Consider the following 24,401-nt stretch of genomic DNA (forward strand, 5'->3'; position numbering starts at 1 on the left):
CCGCTCTGTCGAGGGGATTAATAATTAATGGGATCCAGCGGAGAGCAGCCAGCGCACGACTTGCCACATGCACGGCTGATTGCGCTCCGCTTCGTAGTCCCGACACGGAAGGGGACAGCTTTCTTCCCGAAACTGTTGCTGCACCTTGCCAGCCTTTGAGCTGTGGCGCGACCTTCGTGCCAAGCCATATAATTTTTCAGGACGGGTTTTTGAGCCTGAAAGGCCCTGGTTAATCTTCCCTTTGCAGCGCTGGAAGCCTTTTGCCCTAAACGCAGCTACTCTTGGTTTATTCCTTGCCCTTGGACAGAGAGGAGCGAGGCCGCGCGCTGCCTTTCGGCGAGCATCCCCGCGGCCACCGCGGCCTGCAGGTGCGGCGTGCGTTCACCCGCAGGCTTGATGAAACATGCACGTTTTATTTCTCTAACTGTGGCCAGTAAACTATTTATGAGCGGTGATTAAAAAAAAACAACCGAGTTTTTGTGGGCAAATTTGAAGACAGTTTTGTTCTTCAGGGCACCGCTAATCTTGATACAAAGTAAACATCAATGAGCAAACGAGCAATCCTAGAAGATGCGTCAGTACCTGTCCTTTATATGTCAGTGCTTACCTGGACACAGAATGAAGTGCACGATAGTCACTCGATTCACCATAGAAGGCTGAAGGTCTGAGTCTGTAACACAGCCTGGAACCTCTGCATCCAGAGAGTCAACATATTTCTAGCCTGAAATTTATCCCACGAAGCCATTCCCCCTTGGGGATGGGAGTAATAAAACTAATAACAAAGTACTTGTAAGACATCAATTACACTGTGTACAATGGGTTGTGGACGCTTGTCTGGGGCTGCTAGTCAGGTTTTGGAGAATGACACTAATGCAGCACCTGGAAAAATGGTGGTACAGTGTCATTATTGAATTTCCATCTTTGGAAAAAAGCTCTGAAGGTAAGGGCTGGAAATTTCTTAATGTTGTCAGGGCTTAATACAAAGAGATTAACACACATGGGTGAGGAATGTGGCATGGACCCCTATTTGCCATTAGCTAGGAAAGCATTTTGTGCAAGGTGAAGTATAAATTATGTCAAAGGAATAGTTACATCAACTAGAATACGAAACTAGAGTTCCTAAACTGCTGCTGAGATGGAGCCCGCCTTCTGCTTTACATAGATGGGCAGCGCGCTTTCTTCATTATTTGTAGCAAAATGTCCCTAACCACATACAATTTTTTCTGTTGCTGCCTCCCTGACTGACTATACTTCTCCCTGGCAAGAGCAGAATGCAGAAGGCCTTCATCTTCCCAAACTGTTTACATGATGCTTCTGCTGGTAGCAGCAATAAAGTACAACAGTAGACACAAAAGTGTGCTACTGTATGGAGAAAGAAATTGAACAAGATCCAAAAAATAACATGTAACTTTTACAATAGTATTCTATTAATAAACAAAATCAAAATACATTAAAGACTGGAAACACACAAACACATTAATATTTACCTATCAGAATCTAGATCTATTACTGTATTATTTTAATAGTAGTTTACAGAGATTCACATTCTATCTCGTATTTTAACATGGAAATTTGTGCACATGTTTAAGTAATAACTTTTCCAGTATTTGGGGAAATTATTCGGTTTGAAGTATGCGTACATCACTTTCATGTGAACAAGATTCTTTCTCTTCAGTGAAGAACAATTCCAAAGCTACACAGAACTGACCAGAAGCCAGCTGTCAGGCTATTTTCTGTGAGTCTGTCTGTGTATCCTTGCCAGCAGGATGGCTGACCTGGTAAGGAGGGCTTTAAACTAGCAATGATGGGGAGGGAGAAAGTTACCAGCAGCCCTGTGAGGAAGTGATGGACAGGTCTGATGAGGAAAGGGCCTGGAGTGATGTGACAGAAAGAGATCACAAAATGAAGAAAACAGGGCTGAAGGAGGTCCACCTCCAGTGCTTGCCTGTAAGCAAGGAAGTGCTTACACGGCACCATTATGGGGAAGCGCCCAAAACCTTTTCTGGGAAATCAGCATGCTGGGGTGCCTCTCCGAAGCACCCGTGCATTCATGCACACAGCATGGGGAAAAACATAATGAATTATAGATCTGCGTGTAGTTGCAGGACTGTAATCTTGTTGGGATCCCAGAGATGTGGCAGGATGGCTCCCGTGACTGGAGTGTTGCAATGGAGGGATACAAGCTGTTTAGGCCAGGAAGACGAGGAGGGGGAGTTTCCCGTTATGTGAGAGAGCAGCTGGAGTGCATGGAGCTCTGCCTGGGGATGGATGATGAACCAACTGAGAGCTTATCAGTAAGGATTAAAAAGCAGGCTGGTATCGGTGGCTTGTAGTGGGTGTCTGCTGTGGGCAGACATACTAACAGGAAAGGAGGGGCTCATTGGGGATGTGAAGGTTGAAGGCAGTCTTGGGTGCAGTGATCATGAGATATTGGAGTTCAGACCCTGAGAGGAGGAAGCAGGGCAAAAACCAAGATCACAGTGCTGGATTTCAGGAGAGCAAGCTTTGGCCTCTTCAGGGATCTGCTTGGTACGGTCCCGTGGGATAAGGGCTTGGAGGGAAGAGGGGCCCAAAGAAGCTGGTTAATATTCAAGGGTCACCTCCTCCAGGCTCAAGAGTAGTGCACCCTAATCAGCGGGAATTCAAGCACAAATGGCAGGAGGCCTGTGTGGATGAACAAGGAGCTCCTGGCAAAACTAAAAAAAAAAAAAAAAAATTGGAAATACATAGAAGGTGGAAGCAGGGACAGGTAACCTGGGAAGAATACAGAGACACTGTCCAAGCATGCAGAGGTGTGGTTAGGAAAGTCAAAGCCAAAGTGGGACTGGCTCTGGCCAGGCATGTTAAAGGCAACAAGAAGTGCTTCTGTAAGTACGTAGATGACAAAAGGAAGAGTAGGGAAAACGCGGGCCCATTGATGAATGGGACAGGGGACCTGGTTACACAGGACGTGGAAAAGGCTGAGGTACTCAATGCTTTCTTTGCCTCTGTCTTCATTAGGAAGACTGGCCTTCAGGAATCCCAGGCCCCAGAGACCAGAGGGAAGGACTGGAGCAAGGAAGACACACTCTTGGTGGAGGAGGATCAGGTCAGAGAGTACTTAAGCAAACTGGACATACCTAAGTCCATGGACCCCGGTGGGACACACCCACAAGCACCGAGGGAGCTGGCTTTGTCGTGGTGAGGTGTCCTGGTTTCAGCTGGGATAGGGTTAATTGTCTTCCTAGTAGCTGGTTGTCGTGGTTTCAGCCCAGCCGGTAACAAAGCACCACGCAGCCTCGTGTGCACTCTCCGACGGCCCGGTGGGATGAGGAGAAAATATAAAGAAACGCTCGTGGGTCGAGACAAGGACAGGGAGGGATCACTCCCCACTTGTGGTCACAGGCTCCCAGCCGGGGGAGCTTCCAGCAGCTTCCAGCAGGAGCCGGCCCTGCGGACCCTCACCCGGTACCAAAAAAACCCCCACGCCACACAAACCCATGACACTGGTACAGTGCTGTGTTTTGAGTTCAGTATGAGAAGAATGTTGATAACACTGATGTTTTCAGTTGTTGCTCAGTAGTGTTTAGACTAAAGTCAAGGATTTTTCAGCTTCTCACACCCAGCCAGCGAGAAAGCTGGAGGGGCACAAGAAGTTGGCACAGGACACAGCCAAGGCAGCTGACCCAAACTGGCCAACGGGGTATTCCATACCATGCGACGTCCCATCCAGTATAGGAACTGGGGGAGAGTGGGGGCAGGGGAATCGCCGCTCGGGGACTAATTGGGCGTCGATCGGTGGGTGGTGAGCAATCGCACTGTGCATCATTTGTATATTCCAATCCTTCTATCATTACTGCTTTCACTTTATTAGTGTTATTATCATTATTAGTTTCTTCTTTTCTGTTCTATTAAACCGTTCTTATCTCAACCCGCAAGTTTTACTTCTTTTCCCGATTTTCTCCCCTATCCCACTGGGTGGGGGGGCTGTGAGTGAGTGGCTGTGTGGTGCTTAGTTGCTGGCTGGGGTTAAACCACAACACGAGGCCACTCTGGCAACTGGGAGAGGTGCCTGAGCACTGGAAAAAACCAAATTTCACTCATATCTTCAAGAAGGGCAAGCAAGAGAACCCAGGGAACTACAGGCCAGTCAGTCTCACCTCAGGCCCTGGGAAGGTGATGGAGCAGCTAATCCTGGAAACCATTTCCAGGCCCATGAAGGACAAGAAAGTTGTCAGGAGTAGTCAACATGGCTTCATCAATGAGCTTCACCTTCTACAATGAAATGACTGGCCTGGTGGATGAGGGGAAAGCAGGGGATGTTTTCTACCTGGATTCAGTAAGGCTTTCGACACTGTCTCCCATAAGATCCTCATAGAAAAGCTGTTGAGGTATGGCTTGGATGAGCAGACAGTGAGGTGGGTTGAAAACTGTCTGAATGGCTGGGCCCAGAGCATGGTGATCATGGCTTGAAGTCCAGTTGGAGGCCAGTAACTAGCAGTGTACCGCAGAGGTCCGTACTGGCTCCAATCCTGTTTAACATCTTCGTTAATGACGTGGATGATGGGGCAGAGTGTACCCTCAGCAAGTTTGCTAATGACACAAAACTGGGAGGAGTAGCTGATACACCAGAGGCTTGTGCTGCTTCGTGGAGGGACCTTGACAGGCTGGAGAAATGGGCTGACAGAAACCTCGGGAAGTTCGGCGAGGAGAAGTGCAAAGTCCTGCACCTGGTGAAGAGCAACCCAGCTGGAAAGCAGCTTTGCAGAAAAGGACCTGGGGGTCCTGGTGGACACCAAGTTGGACATAAGCCAACAATGTACCCTTGTGGCAAAGAAGGCTAATGGTATCCTGGGCTACCTCAGGCCAAGTAGTGCCAGCAGGTTGAGGGAGGTGCTCCTTCCTCTCTACTCAGCACTGGTATGGCCACACCTGGAGTACTGTGTCCAGTTCTGGGCTCCCCAGTACAAGAGAGACATGGACATACTGGAGAGAGTCCAGCAAAGGGCCACAAAAGTGATGAAGGGACTGGAGCATCCCTCCTATGAGGAAAGGCTGAGAGACCTGGGACTGTTCACCTAGAGAAGAGAAGGCTCAAGGGGAATCTTGTCAATGTATACAGATACCTGAAGGGGAGAGTGCAAAGAGGTCAGAGTCAGGCTCCCAGGAACCAAGTGCAGTGGTACCCAGTGACAGCACCAGTGGCCATGGGCACAAACTGAAACACAGGAGGTTCCTTCTGAACGTCAGGAAACACTTTTTTACTGTGAGGGTGACCGAGCACTGCCACAGGTTGCCAGAGAGGTTGTGGAGTCTCCTTCTTCAGAGATTTTCAAAAGCCACGTGGACATGGTCCTGGGCAACCAGCTCCAGGTGGTCCTGCTCGAGCAGGGGGCTTGGACCAGATGACCTCCAGAGGTCCCTTCTAACCTCAGCCATTCTGTGATTCTGTGTGACCCCTGTGAACTTCTGGTCAACACTAGAGACAGATTTCTTCTGAAAACAGAGATGTTTTCCATATGAGTTGTTGGTCTTTATAGTCTCTTTCTGAAAACAAAATCCTACCTGTTTTATTTCCCATAGTTAGTAATGGTCAGCAGCATTATTGTTTTTTAATTCTTCTGAACTTTTATTCTATGACAAACAATCAACCGTTCTTCATTATCTTCCCTACACACTTCCTTAATCCCAGTGCCATCTGGACCAAAGCATTCACCCGGTTCCTCTCTTATCCTGCACTTCTGGCCTATGCATTAAAGGTATATGCTTTACTGCATACCATACCTGTTTCTTTTGTTAAATCTAATCTAAGTAAATTGATTCCAGCATATCTTTAACCCCTGCATGACACTTTCATCAAAACTAAAGACTGCCAGCTGCAAGAAACTATTCTCATCTGTCAGAGTGAATCAAACAAAGCATAGCACTTTAATGGGCCAGACCACTATTTAGTGACTACAGAAAACAGTAAATAAAAAACCACCTTTATTAATTTTGAAGGCAAGACTTTTCATTCATCTTTGAGTCCTATCTAAGATTTATGGTTTTCAAAATGGTAAATAAGACAAAACAAAAACATACCAAGCCTCAGAAGCTACTTTACTCATTTCATAACAATAACTTAGAAGGGAAAGTGTAAACAGGTAAAGTATAATTGATACATTTTAGCTCTGACAGCCCAGGAGGTATGCAAAGCAGAGAGGTGTTCAAGGAGGCAACCAAACAGTGAAAGGAGAATATGCCAAGATAATCTGATTGAAAGGTGTTTGTGTGTATATATACCTGTGTCCAACCTACATTCTGCCTTCTCTATATGAAGGTATTGAAATTGAATTGAATTGAATTTTGAATTGAATTGAAATTTATTGAAAGAGGAGGAATATTTCCATCTCTTTGAGAGGTGTAATAAGGTGGGAAGGGAATGTCTAATTTTTTATCCACTCTGTAGCAGGCAGAAGAATGTAGACTTACTGACAACAATTAAAACAGAAAAAAAATTAATCTCTTTACTCAGCTCCAGTAGTGACATTTCCAGTCTAACTGGTAGATAATACTAAGGCACTTGCTATAAGCAATCTTTAAATAAATTGATGGCACTTTATTTTCTAATAGGTCTTTAAGCATTAGCTGAAACATTGCTGTAGTGATAAGAGGGATTATATTAGCAGTGTTCTGATTTTGCACCATTTTTTATGGCAGGAACTCCACTAACTCAACTACCATATTTAGATTCAGAGCTGTGTTTCTTAGAGAAAAAAGAGGTACTAAATACAATCCCAAATTCCTTTAGAAATGTTTAATCTATGACATTAAATGTGGTGCACATTTGCCTTTTTCTCTCTAAATTGTGAACTAATGGCATTTTTTAACTACTGTCAATAAGTGTCCTGTTCTGGACATAGCTGCTTCCTGCAGTAGTTGCTTATGACTGAAAGCACTAACTCTTACATCTGCTATGGGAACTGCACTTACTAGGGGTAATTCACCTTAGTCAACGTGAGCCAGAGCAAAGATGTGTAACATACCAATTATTTGAGGTAACTGGGCTCATTTTGGCACAAGTGGACTAAGGAACACTTAAGTGTCCGCCAGGGGCTGGGGAATCAGTAAACTACACGAAAACACCACTTAAAAGCAGCTGGAGAGAAATTATTGGAAGTAACCTCATCCACCAATACCGCCATAGCATCCTGCACAGCTGCCCACGGCCTTAAGTGAGACTTTTCAAAAAGTTGTAAGTGAGCTGGCTATCTGGTCCCCCATACAGTCCCTTGACTCTTCTGCAGCAATCATCGCTCACCATGCTCAACTTCACAGCGGAGGTGACAAATCATTCCCCTAAGAGCCAACATGAGTGATCTCTCCATGAAATTGTACTAACAACGGGAGAACAGAAATAGAAATGTTTAAGGAACAGGCCTGTTCTAAAGGGATTTTAATTATACCGATAAAACTGAGGTATGACATTAGCACTATTACTGTAATTTGTTTTCACTTTTATTGTGCTGTACTTTTCATACTCCCTTCAGTCTACCATGATTGTTTAAAGCCGAAGAAAATCTGTATAATCATTACAAGCTTTGTCTGTAGACAAGCCAGTAAGGCAACTTTTACATAATATGACACCACACAATAACTACACCCTAAACAAAAGCATGCTCCCTGATAAGCATGTGTGAATGTGTGCGTATGTCTACAGACCAGACTGCAATATTTGCAAACTTGGTTACTTAAGCTTAAATTTAAGCCCCTAAGAAAGAAGCCACATTTTTAAATGTGCCCACCTCCTATTACTTGACAAATATGAAAGTAATGTAGGTAACAATTTGGCGTTCAGGCTCAGAGTTTTGAAAATATTCAGGCATGTAAAGGTGCATATAGGCAGCTTGTGAATTTTTCCAATGGACTGTCTAAAGGTTTTTAAAAGATCTTAATTGTGGGCCATATTCACATGCCAGACATGCACTTAAGTCCTCCACTTAATCAATGGATGGAGCAAGGTTCCTATGGAGCAGGATGATCCCACATCCCAGGTGGATTGTGAAGTCCTGAACAGCAGTGTAGCAACTGTGTTCTTACGAGGTGCAATATAACTCTACATTTTCATCTGAGATACAGGGTTTCCTCTTCCCTTTCCAAACTACGGCTCTCTGATCTTATGTGTGCCATATCATGAGACCCAATGGAAGGGCACATTGCCTTTGCTCCTTCAAAAAAGAGAAAGAAAGACAAAAAAATACACTTGCTCACCCTTTTTGAAGGCTTTCAGTGATCAGTTCAAAGTTGAGAGCCACAAAGATCTAGCCAATAGGAAAAACTGGGCATGGGGACTTTAATGCAATTTAAATAAGTTAATATGTTTATCTTTAGATTTATACACTTTCCCTTCGCACCTAACATTAATCTTAAAACATTTTAGCCAAATTATATTTTCAGTTGACAAGTATTTGCCATTTTTAGATGCAGGTCTACCAGCTGAGATAATTGGGATGATCCAGCATAGAAGTTTATATTAGCAATTGGCAACTTTCTTCATAACTGTTTTCTTTGGAATACTGAACAGGAAAACAGAAGATTGACCTTTTTTCTTATGATTTATATGTGAAATTTCTAGGGCGTGGAAAAGCCACAGAAAGATCTTGAAATTTCAAAATAAAGCAAATAGCATGTTGTAATATATTTTACAAATGATAAAGTAAACCACACATAAGGAGGATTTTAAAAAATACGTTCCTTGACTGTGAACTTAGGGAACACTTAGAGTCAAACATGGGGGACTAGAATAGGAATTTCTTTGTCTTCTCCCAAATAAAGAAATTGTTTATTGTATTGAAAATGGACAGTAGAACTTATGCTGCCTTTTTGGTGGGTAAAGATTCAAAAATGGGAATGTCCAGCTGTCTCTAGTTAATTTTTCCTCTGATCTCTTTCAGACGTCCCGTGCTTTCTTAGGCAATCTTTTGCAAACATGGACCTGGACCTTCTGCCTTTGTTGCCCAGCCTCCCACGTGCTGGTGGGATCCCAGCCGATCCCCACCTACACAATGCTAAACCTGTCGGACAATGGTTGGTGAGTAACAGTCACTCTTTCTCTACCTGGAGAGATTGGATGGCAAGCCTTAAATCCCTCCCATCTTAATCTGTGAAGCAGTAGGTTATACAGTCTATTCCCTGTTCTTGCGAATCCCCCAAGCCTTTGCAATTCAATAGCCAAAAACTTAGAAATGTACGTAAATGAGCCTTTTTAGTCATAGGTGCTTACAACACTATCTTTGTTTTCCAAGGGAAGGAAAACAGCTTACTAGACATTTAGCATTAATTAGCATTATAACTTTGTGAAATCTTATTTTTAAATTCCTAATTGTTTATTTGCTGAAGCTACCCACAGGTGATCTACATTTCTGAAACTTGATAATACTTTTGCCTCTGTATGTTTCAGTTTTGGATTATAAATTTGTTTTAATTAACCCTTGCTCCTAATTCTGAAAAATTAGCCATTAAAATCAGAGAATGACCCTGAGACAAAGATGGATACTTGCATAAGGATACCTAAACAGTATGAAACTGTATTTCTGTACCTTTGCTGGATAAAACTGAAATCGAAGTAAGTCCAGGAAGTTAACTGAATATTATATCAAGGTAACTCAGCTATATAGTTAAAAATATATTAGTGATCTAGCAAAGATCAATCTTACAGCCATATTGGTTCTCAAGAAAACTGAAACCAGTCGGATAATATGATCACTGAAAATCATTCTGCAGAGAGATTTTGGGGGGGGGAATCCTGCACAATAGCCTTAAGATTTAGACCATTTGTATTAGCAAAACTGAAGAACTTGCTTTATGATCAGCTAATCCAATTATTTTTTTTTCCTCACAGATTTGTATTTTTGTTCACTAAAACTGTAGTCTTCCTACAAGTGTAGCAATAACGCCAGCATTTTTATATGTTTTAAGAGACATCTCTCATTCTTTAGCTAGTCCTAAATTTCTCATGTTGGTTGGCTGGACAGGTCATATTGTTCATACATGCTGATTAATGGCTACTGTCAAATACTGTGTCATGGCTGAATTTCACCTTTTTTCATTGCAGACACAGAAACTTGTAATTTATTCTTTTTGAGATCTGCCCGACTGTCAAGTTGGATTGAAAATGTCCATTGCAACAATTTGCATTTGTTGTAAAAATTATTTGAGCGAATTTGTTGGACAGATGAATGTGACTAAAATAGTCATACCCTCTTTCTAATAGCTAATAAAAACAGTAAGCAAAATATGTAATCTGTTATCCCTGATTTAACTTGAAAGACGAGAGTCTCGTCTTTGTTTTTCACAGCAAATGGGCTCTTAAATGAGATTCTATAGACACAATTCATCCTAAAAATTTCCAGCTTAAAAGAATGTGTACATCTGAACAACTGTCCTGATTTGGTAACCTTTAACTACTACCTAATTTCAGACTTCCTCAAATCAGAAGTTACTGCCCAAAATGAATACTAAGGTGACTTGTGTGAGACACCTTTATCCAGTTTCTGGCAGATATAGTGAAGTCAGGATACCCATTACCCATTACCAACTAGTAAGCCAATTCATGAAGAATGAAAGGACCTGTTGATGGGGTACTCACTCGATCCTCACTGACAGTGTATACAAAATGGGGTTGAGATGCCACAGTTGTGTGAGTAAAGATCATTCATGTTAATATAACTTTACACTGATTTGTTGTTGGTACATTTCATGTATCTTCTCCAAACAGATTCAGTAGGCAATAGAAATATTTGAATGTAAAATGTGTTTTACCAGAAGAAAGGTCTGTTATTTGTAGCTCCATATTCAGCTGATACCAGTCTGCATCAGTTCCACTGCTCATGAACAAATGGAATACTCAATTTATTGATTTTAGTGTTTTAAAAGAAAATCTGCTTCAGTTCTCTGTGGAAAGGTACAAGTGATGGCAAATGTCAAGAATTTTAGAAACTTGGTTTGGATACTGTTACAACATTTGTCTCATGGCGAACCTAGTTCAGAGACTGGGTTAAAAGTTAACCTGAGACAAGTCTCATTTATGCTGGAATAATATTCCAGGTATACTTATAGCACCATAAATACTTTGAAAGAGGGATGAATTTCCATTAGTGAAAAAATAAAAAGCTTTGCCTACACAGAAGAGGATAAGTTTCAATCCCCCCTCTTTACTTTGCCTTTACAAGAGGTTGCCATTAAAGGGAAATGTGCACAACTTGTGCATATCAATGCCAAGCTGCAGAAGCAGTAGTTGAAATGACAGATAGGCAAAATAACTTTAGGGTGTGCAAGCTCAAAACCAGCTCCCCCCACTCCCCTTGTGTAGCGTTCAGTCGGGTGCCAAGGTAGGAAGGGAAAAGGCACGGAGGTGGCTTTGCTCTGCTCTCCTGGAGGCTGGCTGCTTAGGCAAGTTGCATTTACTCCTTTGCCTTTTACACTGTAGGGGCACAAGGGTGACTGAGCTGCTTCTGCTTTCTGCATTTGCTCTTCAGTCTGAAAATCTCAAAATGATTAAATTGGCAGCACCACCTTTTGCAGTTTGGTCTGGAAATCTCGCAGTACTTGATGCCATATTTGAAAGTGTCCATTCCTCTAGGCAAATGATTAAACAAGACTCTCTTTTTATTAAAAAGAGAAGAAAGGCAGAAATAGAGGTCTAGCTTTCATGGCTCGGCGTTGTGTCCTGAAGGAATTCTGGAGGCTCTGAAACTAAAGGCAAACAGCTCCAAGCTCTTCTTTTGCTTTTCAGCTTGCCTTAATCCCATAATGTGTCTGAAGAGCTTGACTCACGAGTTTGAAACATTTAAAATAAGTAATTTGGATAAGCATTTGCACTGAACATGGAGAATGGATAGCAAAAAGGTAAGTAAGTCAAAACACAGCCAAGTTGTAATACTTCTCAAGAGACTGTGATAGGAAAGTCTTCAGTGACTTATTCTTTCCACTGCAGCAGCCACAGAAGGACTCCCTGCAACGTGTCTTGAACACAAAAGCAGGATGAAGAGCAGGAAAAACATGCCTGTTTCTCCCTCTGCTTAATGATGGAGCTGGGGGAGATCTGACACCTCTTGCTCTGCCCTGTCAAAAAATGGGGAGAAAGAACACAGCTGATACAGAGTAGGAAGAAAGCTGCACATCTTTCAGATGTTCACGGCAATGTTCCTGGAGGCCCAAGGAAGGATTGTCATACCCAGGATGCAAAGATGCTCAGGAGAGCAAAGATAAATAGCAAAGGGTATGAAGTTGATATGCTTAAAGTGCTTTCAAATCTAGTGGGGAATTAAATCACCTCAGATTAAGGCACTTTCAATCTGAGTTAGTGTGTCTATGTAGCGGTTGAACACAAATTCAGTTATGTGCATTGACATCACAGCTCAGGTTGATCCCTTTTATCTTTTGTGCACGTCCCACAGATGGTGTGTCACTCCCAGGAGTGGTATGGATGCACCCAAGCTCACTCTGCCTGTCCTAGCCCCAGATCTGGAAGCAGGAAAGTACATTGGAGAAGTATTGACACTGGCTGAATGTGAGCCAGTATGGGTCCAGATACAGTTTAACTGTATTGTCTTGGCACAGTGCCCAAGTGCCCTGAAGCACTACAGCTTTTAATAACTCAGTGGTACCACTGCAAAAAGGTGGTGTATGTCTCCTCATGAAAAACAAAGCAATTTTGCTTGTGTCTGTCAAGAACTTGCTAGGAAAATACTAACTTGACTGACCGAATTTCTGTGTCTGAATTTATCCTTTACTGTCACACAGAGCCCTTCAATAAGTTTCCATACTCTGTCTTGGATCAAGTATGGTTCTTCTTTTTTCATCCCTGTTGTTTGAAAAGGAACTTCACAGCACTTGTGATTAGAAACTTAGATAAGTATTCTAGCTTTTACTTTCCTATTTATTTATTTATTTATTATCTATTTATTTATTTATTAGAAATAACCCTTTGCCAGGTTTCTATTCCTCCCATAAGACGGATTCTTCATTATCCATATCATTCCAATAGCCCTTTTCTGTCTCCATTCCAGTTTAAAATACAGTTCTGTGAATACAAATGACTAGAACTATGTAAAATATTCTACCCTAGCTTGTACCAATGCCTTATATAATGTAGAAGACAGCACCATGCAGCTGCTCACTCACTCCTCCCCCTTCCCAGTGGGATGGGGAGGAGAAATGAAAAAAAGAAGTAAAACTCCTGGGTTGAGATAAGAACAGTTTAATAACTAAAGTAAAATAAAATATAATACCAACAATAGTAATAATAATAGTAAAAATATAATAACAATAATAATTATAATGACAAGGAATATAAAAAAAATATATAGAGAGAAATAAAACCCAAGAAAAGAGAAGTGATGCACAATGCAATTGCTCACCACCTGCTGACCGATGCCTGAGCAGTTATCAGCCCCTCCAGGCCAACTCCCCCCAGTTTATATACTGAGCATGACGTTCCATGGTACAGAATATCCCTTTGGCTAGTTCGGGTCAGCTGTCCCAGCCAGGCTCCCTCCCAGCTTCTTGTGTACCTGCTTGCTGTCAGAGCATGGGAAACTGAAAAATCCTTAACTTAGGATAAGCGCTACTTTGCAACAACTAAAACATCAGTGTGTTATCAACATAATTCTCACACTAAATCCAAAACACACTGTACCAGCTACTAAGAAGAAAATTAATTAACTCTATCCCTGCTGAAACCAGGACATCAGTGAAAATGATAGTCTAGACTTGTTTTTTCCTATTTCTACAGCCATGTCACACTGGCAAGCTCCCTGCCATCCTTTGGTTTACTATTTTATCCTGTTTCATATGCTCCTCTTTCACTTCCAGCTGATAAACATCCAGTTTTTAGAAAATGTTTTTGTCAGCAGTTACTAAGTGGATGCCCATGTGCTTTGTACTATACAAACCTATTGCTGCTGCTCTGTCTTAGAAGTCTTAGAGGTCATACTTTATGTGTAGTTAGTCCTCAGCAGTATCTTCATTTGGCAGTCAGCTAGAATATCATGAGCACACACCTTGTTCTCTCACTAATGACAACACTATGCAGGATCAGTCCTAAGACTGATGGGTATGCAATGCCACTGGTGGTAATTTCATCTTGGGTACTTCCTTTTCAATATATGCCCACTTTAGCCTTCTGCTTAGTTTTTGCCTTATCTATCTTCCAGTTCCTATATTAACACCCTTCCTGAACTCCTTAAACAGTAATTTCCTGTGTGGTAAAGTACCAAATGATTTATCATAATGTACACTCTTAGAAACATGACATTTACCTTACCTTACAAGAAAGTTGTCTTGTTGAATGTAAATTATGTCAGACTAACCTAGTATGCACCTCTGATAAAGAAAACCACATTACAGTTTAGCTCTCTTTCCATTTGCCTCCACAGCTCATTGTTCTTGACTTGAAAAATCTGTGCTAAGGGCTCCTGTAGGGGTGACTAAACTGGTGGGTATGCAGCCACCTAGATCACTTCACCAGTTCCTTCCCCAAAAGCTTTCTGTAATTAGGCATGCTATCTCCAGTCAGAGGGCAGGTTCTCTCATCTTCACACCACACATTCCCAAACTGATAGTCATTAAAAACTTCTGCTGCTGAACTTGCAATTTCACGGGTGCTTTTTGTAGTGTTTTAGCTGGTCCCTTTTTCCCTTCCTCTCCTTCTTCATTTCACTGCAGTCAGCAGCCCAAACTCTGCTTTTACGTTGAATATGGTAATGAAATTACCAGTCCTACTCTCTTTCCTGATTAGGTACCCTGTCATTACCCTCATAATCTTCATTTCCACTGAAAACGAAAGTATTAATTTAGTATATAGGACATTCCCTTATTCATCTTTAATCATCCTTCTCTTCTCAGCCTGTCTTTCTTTCCTTGTTCCTCTCTTGTATAGCTGGTGAAGACATCACTAGCATTTGTTTTTGCTTTCCTTCCAAGGTAAAGCTTAATTAGCCTTTTAACTAAATTTGTTTCTTTTTTTGTCCTAATCTTCAAGACAGAGCCCTGTTAGCTTATCGCACTCTTTTTGTGCTGCAATTCTGTTTGTCCTTTTAACATCCCATCTGATGTATTTATTCATTTTAGTAGGTCTGTAGCCCATTCCTAGCAATCTTTTTCTCCTTGCGTGGAAGTCTGGCTCTGGGTAGCGGTGGCGCTTAGACCTCATGTAATTCTGCTTGTACTTAAATCAATAAGCTGCTCTTCCTAGTCAGTCTTGCCAATTTGTACCCAGTTTCTCAAGATTTCTTCCTATAAAACTGAAAATCTGTTTTTGTATGTCATATAATCCAAAGTGATCTGATTCAGTTGCTTCAGTCCAGTGATACCTCCTACAACCAGGTCTTTTGTAAGGTGCTTGTTGCTTTCCGAAATTAAGTTCAGTATGAAATCCTGTTAGCTCATTGTGGTGGGTTGACCCCAGTGAGCAGCTAAGCATCCACCCACTCAATATTAGTATGGAATATCCCTTTGGTCATTTTGGGTCAGCTGTGCTGGCTATGTCCCCTCCCAGCTACTTGCCCACCTCTTGCCCTACTCGCTTAGGAGTGCAGAGCAGGAAAAACAAAACCTTGACACTGTGCAACCATTGCTCAGTGATAGCCAAAACACTGGTGCATTACCAACATTGGTTCAGACACAAAGCCAAAACACTGCGCCATATGGGCTGTTATGAAGAAAATTAGAATCATAGAATCATAGAATCATTTCGGTTGGAAAAGACCTTCAAGATCATCACGTCCAACCATTAACCATGCCCCCTAAACCATGCCCTGGAGTACCCTGTCCACTCGCTTTTTGAATACCTCCAGGGATGGTGACTCAACCACTTCCCTGGGCAGCCTGTTCCAATGGCTGACAACCCTCTCAGTAAAAAAATTTTTCCTAATATCTAACCTAAATCTCCCTTGCCTCAACTTGAGGCCATTTCCTCTTGTCCTATCTCCAGCCACCTGACAGAAGAGACCAGCACCCACCTCACTACAACCCCCTTTCAGGTAGTTGTAGAGAGCGATAAGGTCTCCCCTCAGCCTCCTCTTTTCTAGACTGAACAACCCCAGATCCCTCAGCCGCTCCTCATAAGACTTGTTATTAACTCCATCAGAGTTAATTAACTCCATCAGAGCCAGAACCATTATATACATTAACACAGAAATCAATCAGCTGTCACATTCAACATTTGTGGTCCTAGCATGTTCACGTTTTTTAGAATTTCACTGTCCCAGATCTGTCCATTACATAATACTCATGGCTTCTGGTTTTGTAAGTTATATATTCTTTAGGGATGACAAAGAAAAATATGGACAAGTAAAACCCTAAATGCCCCAAATCCCAAGGCAAATGTTAAAAATGAATATCTGGAGAGTTTTTAATATGTCAGTTTTCAAACTCTTCTCATCATGTTGTGACATATGACATTGCACAGGGGTTAATTTGACCCCACATCATCTCACATTTTATTTTTTTTTAATGGAAATTTCTTGGAGCACACTGCAATCTGTACAAGGCTATTTTGTTGGACAGCAGCTTCTCCCTTTGATTTTTCAGCTAGTGTATGTATAGTAGGGTTGGACATAACTACAATCACAGTGACTACTGCTTTTCCACTATCATGTGCCATGGAGAATGTGCTTTGCAACACTGTGCTAAGAGCAGAAAGGATCTTTACCATCTTCCAGTCCCTCAGATGAATATTTAAGTCTCAGACTGACAAATGGTCAGTATTGTTTTGGTAGGAAAAAGAATGAGGATATTTATCTATAATGGCAAACTTGCCAGTGACAGCTATGTTAAGAAATGTAACTCTTCACAGCTAAGGACAGGGCATGTCACTCATTTTGCACCATAATTTAAAAATCATTTGTTCTTTCATGTTATATTCCTATAAATGAGCATTGTGTATGCTGATTCATAAAAGTTTCATCTGTGTTAAAAGTTTTTATCTTGTTTCGCTTTGCGGTATGTTGTGCTTCTTTTATTAAGGACATTACTCACATCTTGAAGGCCAAGGTTATCTGTGTTGTTCTGGATGCTCAGAATTATCAGTAAATTTCTGTGTTTCCCTGCTGTTTGGGGCCCTGCACATGCTCCTGAATTGTGTAGGAGCAAGAAAATGTGCTATAGCTTCTCTCTCAGTCTGAACTGTTACTGTAATAGTTAAAGAGATCCCTTTGTAATACTAATATTAATGAATAAGGAGCCTTTGTGTACACAGTCATTAAATTCTGTCATTATTTGTAAAGTTAAAAGCCATAAGCATTTTTTAAGATTTCACTGAAAATAATGTGGAAATGTTCCAGATCTTCATGGCATCCTTCTTTCTCCATCACATGCACTCACACATGCACACAGACTTAGTCAAGTTTCAAATATCCTCAGCAGCAACGAAACCAAATAGCAGTGACGCATATACTGTTTTGTTTAGCTGTTCCTGTAGAAGAAATAATACTGTATAGACATGGAGTTAAAAACAGGAAATGCAGATGGTGCAAAGGCAAATGGTACAATGCAGTCATATGTTTGTAGGAAACAAAAAAAATATCAGTCTTAAGACATCTGATAGTGGGAGTTCTGTGTTCTGTTGTCCTTAATTGCACTGAGTCTTAATGACGCTCGTGTCCTTAATCACATTTCTCTTACTTCAAATCACCCCACTCATTTCAACAAGACTACTTTGGGATTCATTACTGTTCAGTATAAGGTGAAGTATTACAATTTGGCCCTAATTTAGTAACCATTTAGTTAAATGTATGCATTTTGAATGATAGCTGTGGATCTCCTTTTCTAAGCACACACTGAAAATACTTCATTTCACAGTGATAATATTAATTTCATTTCAGCTATAATATTCATTCAGGTCATATTAATTTGACAATGTCCACTAGCAAAGCCGTTTGTGCTGTGGGAATAGAGTATTGGAAAAATAAAGATCATTTGATTCAATCAGTAATACATTCATAATGTGTAGCACTGTTTACTTGTAAAAGTATTTCATTTACTTGCTTTGGCAACATCCCATCTACCAGTAAGGACCAGAATCTGAGTCTAGATATAAAGAGACTGATGTTCTTGCCCACTGCCACAGAGATGGCAGGTCCTGTCCTGCCATTGATTTTGAAGTAGACCTCTCCAATAAATACATTATGTGAAAGTCAGTACTGTATATAAGAGAAGGAGATATCCTGTGTGACTCCATTGCTGTGATAAATTATTATCCTATCCCCAAGCACTTGTCTTAAAATTAAGAAAAATAGTTGCCAGGTACTCTCAGTTAACTTCATGGTAGTGCTCTGAATCTTCTAAGTAATTTTGTATTTTGTGTTTTGAGAGGGTTTTTTGCTCCTAATTTTTAAGAAACGGACTCCAGTCTTGTAACTGTAACTTGCCACTTGAACTTTGTCTTTGAACTTCATGCCAGCACCATTTGACTTACAGGAACAGTGAAAAGAAGGTATAATCCATCATAGATGACAGCCATTTGTTTTAAATCAAAGTTCTCTAATTTTAGCAATAAGCCTAAATGTTGAAATAAACAAAAACAGTGATATTTTTGCTTAAAAGTGGTTAAGATACCACAAAGCTACCAATTTCACCAATCTTTCAGTCTCTGCAATGCAGATTTCAAAGAGGGATGAGGCCAGATGACTTCACTCAATTCTCAGAGAGAGAATTTATTAAGGTCAAGACAATCTAAACATCACACTTGATCCACAGCCGGTTCAGAAGTAGAATTATGATGAGTTTACTGTTCTCTCTGCCACTATTTATCTCCTCACTTCAGAGCACATAACAATATAATGAAATAATAGACAATCTGGGTGAATAAATAACTTCGCGTGTTGCTGTGCATTTTGAAAAGAAATTATAACTCCTCTAGAGTTTCCTTGCTATGATTTTGTGTTGTCATTTATTAATACTTTGCTTCTAGGGTAATCCACATGCAAATGGAACAATAAACAAAGAACCTTCTATGCCACGGGAGCATGTTAAAGTAAGTCTTCAGAGAGTCATATTCTACTGCTGGAGAAAACAGCCCTGAGTCAGCACTCTCTCTTCTCCTTTCCCCCCACCTTCTCTCCCTTCTTTACGCTGGCAGGAAATGAAAACTATTTCAGCGTGTTATATAAAATGTGTAGAATCGATGTGATCATTTCAGTCTTGCTGTATACCAGCCATGAAGGCTTATTGATAGCATCACTAGACATTTCCTAAGCTATTCAAAAGTTATCACCTGTCTTCCCCACTCTCAATCTGACGAGACCTTAGGTGTTATGCTTAAATAAAAAAAAAAAAAAAAAAAGCTGCACTTTCCAGAAAGACAAGTTTGTCTGCTTTGGTTCTCTGAGAGTTACTCACTAGGTTAACTTACATGTTCCCTTATGTTGCTTTTCTGTTAGAGTCTTTTCTGTATCCCAGAAGGTAGGAGAGTAAAGCAGATAGTATCTACTTTTGACTCAATGGCCAAATTGAGAGGCAGCGTATAAGTGGATGCAAGATCCGTATCAGAGAGTGGATGCAAGGCTTAGGGATTCTTACCAAGCCCAAGCAAGTTTAAGCTAGTTTAATTTAAATGCGGAGTGTGGCAGAAGAAGGTGCTATACCAGGTTAGATTCCCTGGGACTAACTGAGGCCTGATCCAAAATTCAAAGGCTTAATGGCCTTTGAAGCAGATCTTGGATTCCCACCTGAATCTAGTGATGTGGTTAGCTGCCAAAACTGGTATGCTGTCATTGCTGGCTGATATTTTCAGATGTGGTCAAGTAAATAGCTTGATTTCTAGAAGTGTTCAGTACTCATTGCCCCGAAAGACTTAGTGACTGTGTAGCTGTATAATACATATATATAGGCTGTTCCAGCTTAGCACTCAAGCATAAAAATTTAATTCACACTGCATACTGCGTTCTGCTAAAAACAAGCAATGCTCAAGTATATGAATGAACTTTACACATAAGATTTTTACACACAATAACTCATTCAAGCCTTTTTCTCCTCTCTTTTCGCCTTCTCCTCTCACTGATTCTAGACCTACTAATTGTTTTGGAGGTTGAAGATTTTTAAGCACAGGTGAAGACTAGCATGGATGGTAGCACTAACAGCTTTCCACATGTCTCTACCAAGATATCACATTCTTGTGATAAGAGAACAGTCAAGTTTCTCTGCCCATGTTACCTGGAGCCTTTGCTGAGATTGTCAACAAGGTTGCCAATTAGAAGCAATTGTGACATTTTGTTCATGTGTGTGATGCAAGACCTGCTGACTAGGAGTTGCTGAAACCACCAGCTCATTTCACAATATTTAAACAGTAAATTACCATACCTAGCATTTTTGTCAACAAGCTGAGGGATTGATTGATTGGGTGTGTACATCCTGCATAGTGATTATTGTCAGCCATAACTCTTCAACCTGTAACAGGGTGAACACTGCTTTTAATTTACAAGGATGTCAAGACACTTGCAGACAAAGTGTTTGGGTGAGACTGGCTGTGCTCACCTTGAGTGATCCACTTGTAACTTTCTCAGACCTCTTGTGTACAATGAATAGTGATTAATGCACAGGCTGTGTGAAAAAAAGGCATGACAGGAAAGGAGTGGGGAAAAAAAAGAAGAAAAGTGCTGGCAGGCACAAAAGTGAGAATGAAAAACTCTGAAAGCTGACTTGTACTCTGCATGAAAAACATTCCTACCCTTTATTGTGCCTGTGAAAATGCAAGGGGATGGCAGCAATGCTACATGGCGAAGGGTTAGTGCTCGTGGAATAGAAGGGAGCAGATAAGAGTATCAAAGTATATGTCAGAGTAGAGCATTCTCAAATCCCTTGATACTGAGCTCTCTCACTACTGGTGGTGTATACACATTAAAATCAATCAACATACTGCATATATTATATTGATGATGCGGCAAAGTAGAGTCTACCATTTGGAGGGTTCTTTCTGAATTGTTATTTGCTTTGTGGCAGTCTGTCAGAGGACTGATTGCTGACCAAAACCCATCATCCCTAAGGACATTTGCAATATTGACAGTTTCTTCTCCTCAGTACACCTCTGGATGAAAGTGGCAAGCATGTACATTCATTTCTCCTGTTTTTTCTTCTCCCCTCCTGGGCCACTAACTCTCTCACAGTAAAGACCCCACACCTCGCTCTAGTTTTCTCTCCCTTTTCCTTAGCCATGCTGCAATGAGAAGAACATTTAAGACCTATTTTTAACACATTTATTCTGCAAATATGCTGATCTTCTGACATGCATTTGTAAGAATTGCTTGATTTTGTAGCTCTTCACTTCTGAAAACATAATGCCACCTCTAGTTCCTTCCATGTTTTGCTTTATTTCAGTATAAATTACACAACTTCCTCTACAACGCAAAGGCATCTTCCCCACAATTTTCCTATTCCATTCTCACTTTTCTGCTTTTTTTTGGTGGCTCATATGATTGCCTACAGGGATTCACCATGGCCACAACATCCTTCTGGAGCAAACTGAAATCACAGCACTACACTTGAAACACTAGAGGTTGCTAAAGCCTGTGTTTGTTCATTGGGTTTTCTCAAGTGAAACAACATGATAGATCTTACTGAATTGAAGTCATGGTAAGAAAATTCCTCCTACTCTAAGCATACCTAAACGAGCGCTAGACAATTCATTCTCTGAATTCTCTTCCTCCTCTACTCGTAACAAAATGCACAACAAAAGATCCTATTCCAGTGTGTAAAAGGCATCTATGATAAATACAGGATATCTAGGACACAGGAAGTCGAGGATAAATGCAGGATCAAGGATTTCATCTTTAGGATCTGTTTACACTTTGTCAGACACGAAGGTTTCTGACTTAAGAATAGTTGGTTGCCTTGTTTTAAAATATGGATTTTAAGAATACTGCCAGAAAAAAGGGTATATCTAAATTTTAAAAAGTAATGTTATGTAAATTGACAATCTTATGTAAGACCAGATACACATAGTGTATACATGAGATGATTGTGCCTCATGTGAGACTATATCTCCACACAATGCTTCTCCAGATGGCTTTTTGAATCTTACATTGTAGGCTTCTCATTGGGTTGAAGAGTAGCGCCTGTAAAAAATTGAGCTATTTAGTGGTGATTTGAGTATGTCTCCTACTCTCATACATGCAAGCCTTTAGCTAACAAAGGGCAGCCAATCGCTATTACCGTTCTTCTGATTATTAGCAAAATCAGTACAAGTTGATTGCCTGACAAGGGGAGACTGTACTGAAGGACTAGCCATGACTATGGTAATCGATTTTCACAGCTGCATGAGAATCTTAACTGAAGTAGTTTTGTTCTCTAGCATCCCAGCTCCTGGAGTCAAGTTCTTAGGCAAGGAACTCATATTATGTTCTCTTGAAAAAAAGGCTGTGTAACCAAAAAACTATAATGTGACACATACCTGCCATGCCCCTCAAAATGAAAATCAAATAGAAAGACACCCAGATGGGTTATTTTTAGTAACTGCATGGTTTCATAGGCTTAATTTACAAGTAGTGAACACTTGGGGCTGCCAATCTGTGAATAGTCTTTGGAGGAGCTGCTTGGGCCCCTTTCCAACCTCTCTTTCTAAGAGGAATTTCTATGAGGGGGGTAGGGCACTTATAATGAACTTGCCCTGACATCTGGGCTGGGGGAAGCTAACCGCCGCCTTTGTTCCCAGCAATTCCAGTGGTTTCCAGTACACTCCAAAGTCCCTCAGAATATTCTTGTTTCGGGAAGGGAAAGCAAAACCATGAGAAGAGATCCTGAGTAAGGTAGCGAAAGCTGGCCCCCACTTCCAGGAGGATACACACGCAGGGGAATGGCAGGGCCAGCTGGCTGGGCAAGGTCCCCACTGTGGCGGGCAGGATGTCCCGTGTGATGACACCAGGTTGGAAGGTTGCCCAGCTTGTGTGAGCCCATCACATAGCTTCTGAGCAATAGCACAGGCTATATTTAGAGGGGGAGGATAAGAGATGAGACATATGGTGCCTGATTCACCTTCAACCTCAAGTCTACTCGTGTACACGAACAGACTCCCATTGATTTCAATGGCTAAGACTCCTCCATTTCAGCACCAGCAGCATGACTGACTTTACAGTGCTAATGGAAGTGCAGTTCAGCCTAAGTAAAAAGCACGCGCTTTTGTTCTGTGTGCAACTGATGCTTTAAAAATAGCGGGGGAAAGAGCAACTGTCTTGGCTCTCCCCTTCCTGCAAGGGCCTGGTAACAAATTGCAAGCCTTTTCTGCTTGACTTACTAAGACGTCGCTGAACCTCTCCAACAAAATTTATTTTATAAATAAACTTTGTTATTATGGTTGGTCAGAGTTGAGTCTCTGGTCAGAGACGAAAGCAAAGTCCTCTTCATCGGTTAGTCATTCTTTGCACTTTAAACCTACGTAGTTGGAGAAAGAAAAGTTGAAAGCATCTTGGGCTGAGCCCAACTCTTTGTCTTACAAGAGCTATGGAAAGCAGTGCAAAATTATTTAAAATGAAAATCAATTTGTGCCTGTTCCTTGGCCATTATGTGAAACAGACCCTGCTTTGTAATGCTGCTGATCTCTGTATAGTCATAAAACAGAGATTTATTTGCTTCTCATCTCCAGCAATTAACTGCCACAGATGTCAGACAATTATGCTGAATGAGTGTGCTGCGCCTTCGTTTTCTTCTTTTGTCCGAGTTGCCGATTTTGAAAGCTGCCCAGCTATTGAAACTCCACTTAAAGTGCCTAAGATCAGAAACAAGCCCAGGGCAGCAACGTGGTATGATACTGGAATAAATAGAGCATTTGTTGACTCATGACCCATCTAGATCAGAAGCCCTCAAGAGTGTTTTATGCTAAAATAAATAAATAGATCTCTGAAGTTAACTGCTCCATGCAGAGCAGACTCAACGCTTCGTGTAACATTTGCCTCAACAGCACAAAAGCAGGCAGAGAGCTGCCCTGCAGCTCTGCTGTTCCAGACAGAGGAGAATCCAAGCAGGGCTATGCCTACTCCCTACCACCTGCTCTCCCCACCTTCTCTGAAGAAGACATGTCAGCACAGGGCAGAAAGTGCAGCCTTAGGCTTCTTTGAATTATACAGAGGGCTAAACAGTCCCCAGCTGGCCCAGGATCAGAGGAATGGACTTAAGTTGCTTAAAGCCACCTTTCTCACTGCTTACCAGATGCTTTTCAGCTGTGCAGGGGGTGAAATAGGTTCGGTAGGGAAGCTATCCTTAAACACAGCTTGGGATTCATTCCTTATGTCATGATGTACCTTCTGTGACCTGGCTAACAAGGAAATCCAGTGATACCCTATGTGTCATAATATGTTCCCTTGCTAAGCCTTCAGCTGCTCTTCACTTTGTGCTGCACTGATACCAGTTCTCAATGAAAGAGCGAGCCCGACATTCGTAGTAGTGATTTTAAT

The sequence above is a fragment of the Harpia harpyja genome, chromosome 1 (genome assembly GCF_026419915.1).
Source record: "Harpia harpyja isolate bHarHar1 chromosome 1, bHarHar1 primary haplotype, whole genome shotgun sequence".
Lineage (NCBI taxonomy): Eukaryota > Metazoa > Chordata > Aves > Accipitriformes > Accipitridae > Harpia > Harpia harpyja.